This window comes from Ctenocephalides felis, unplaced genomic scaffold, assembly GCF_003426905.1.
Source record: "Ctenocephalides felis isolate EL2017-DRISC unplaced genomic scaffold, ASM342690v1 CF-g0.4_SCAFFOLD_00845, whole genome shotgun sequence".
Taxonomy (NCBI): Eukaryota; Metazoa; Arthropoda; class Insecta; order Siphonaptera; family Pulicidae; genus Ctenocephalides; species Ctenocephalides felis.
Window position 1 is genome coordinate 72528896 of NW_020536999.1, and position 1922 is coordinate 72530817.

Consider the following 1922-nt stretch of genomic DNA (forward strand, 5'->3'; position numbering starts at 1 on the left):
GCATATTTTTCTACCCTTAGGTACTTTATACAACATATCTGATCTTAATATATACAGTAAATGTTGATTATTATTACATCGAGATGTGTTACAAATTGAGTGGCAAAAAAAGAGGAAAGAAAACTTTTCCTCAAAAAAAGCCACAGAGCATTATTTATAATTATACATAATTATACAAATAAAAAGAAAAAACAAAATAAAAGATTTATTCTCATCCAAGTATCAATTGCCACTATGGGTCGATCAGTATATATTTTGGCATGGCGTGATTGCCATACCAAATATCGTCTCTTGTGTATTGGCCGAGGCCCGCGATGTTAATATTAGGATGATCCCCACATTTTAGATAAAAATTCTCAGTGAGCTTTTTTATATAGTCGAGTATCGTCGGTACGTCAGTCTGTTTGTGTATGTATTTTGAAGAGTAGTAATGTCTAGTCAGTGGGTCCCTTATTTTGTCAAGTACTAGTCTTAGTGTCTTAATTTGTAATGTCTATAGTTTCTGTAAGTTAGTCTTAGTCGTTGCGTTCCATGCCGGAGCGGCGTGTGTCAGTATGTCGGTCTTATAAGTGTCAAGTAAAGTGTCCGCTTGTTCTTCACGCTTAGCGGGCTGTTGTGGTTCATGAGAGGTCTCAGTAGATTTAACATCCCGTAAGCTTGTCCAATTTTCGTATTAATATGCTTTGTGAAGCTGAGTCTATGGTCCAGGGTCACACCAAGATATTTGACATCTTTGGACCACTCAACTTCACAGTTTAATACTTTAATTTTGTCCAAGTCAGTCAGTCTAGTCGTGGCATTTCGGCTCTTTGTAAATAAAATTGCCTCCGTCTTCTGCGGATTGATTCTGATCTGTCATTTGTCAGTATATTCAGTTAGCTTGTCTATGTGTGTCTGTATCTTTGTAGTAGCGTAGGTGATCGTGATGATTTGTATATGGTAGTGTCATCAGCAAACGTCAGTAACGTTGTGGCGGCGTCAGTGGGTATGTCGTGAATGTAGACGTTAAACAGTGACGGTCCCAGAAACGAGCCCTGCGGTACTCCCGCCGTCACTTGTTTAACCGTCGAAAGTCCGTTGTCTACTTGTACGGTAAAGTTGCGGTCTGAGAGGTATGAGTGTAAAGTTCTCGTTATGTACGGTGGAAAGTTGAGTTGGATAAGTTTATGTACAAGTCCGTCCATCCAGATGGTGTCAAATGCCTTCTCAAAGTCGAGTAACACAGTATAATTTTGTTGTGTCTTAGCGGGAAAGCAGCCATTTGTCATTAGTCTATTTATTATGCGCGTAAGTAAAATGTAGGCGTTCGTCGGCAGTTGTTTAAGTATTATGTTTTGTAGTCCGTCCGGTCCTGGTGCTTTCCTGTTCGGTAATTTTTTAACTATTGTCTTTATTTCGGAAACTGTGGCAGGGTCCATTCGTAAGTCTTTGTCCCTGTGGAGATCAGTGAAGTTTTGAATTGTCTCGTGTACGTCTTGTTTCAGGTCTGCGTTTGACATATTGGCATTTTGTTTATGTATGTTTTCAAAGTTTTTTGCCAATATTTCCGCCTTGTCTGCTGGTGTCGTTGCGTAATTGTTGTCAGTTAATTTGAATGGAGGTATGGATGCTGGTTTCCGCGTCAGTCTTTTTTTCGCTGTTTGCCAAATTTTGTGTGGGTCAGTATTTATGTTCTCGAGTCTTTTGGTCCAAGTGTTGTTTCGGTGGTCGCGTATTTCATTGGAAATAATTTTAGTCAGTCTGTTAACATATTCCTTGAGTAGTCTGTCACCGGTACGTTGCCACAATTTCTTTGTATAATTTTTAAGTTTAATTTTTAATAAAATATGTTCTGGCAAGTCGTTGGCTAGTGTTGTTCTTGAGTCTAGTGTCGGTATAGTCTGTTGTACGGCGTCTGTGATTATCAGTGTAAGGTGTGTTAC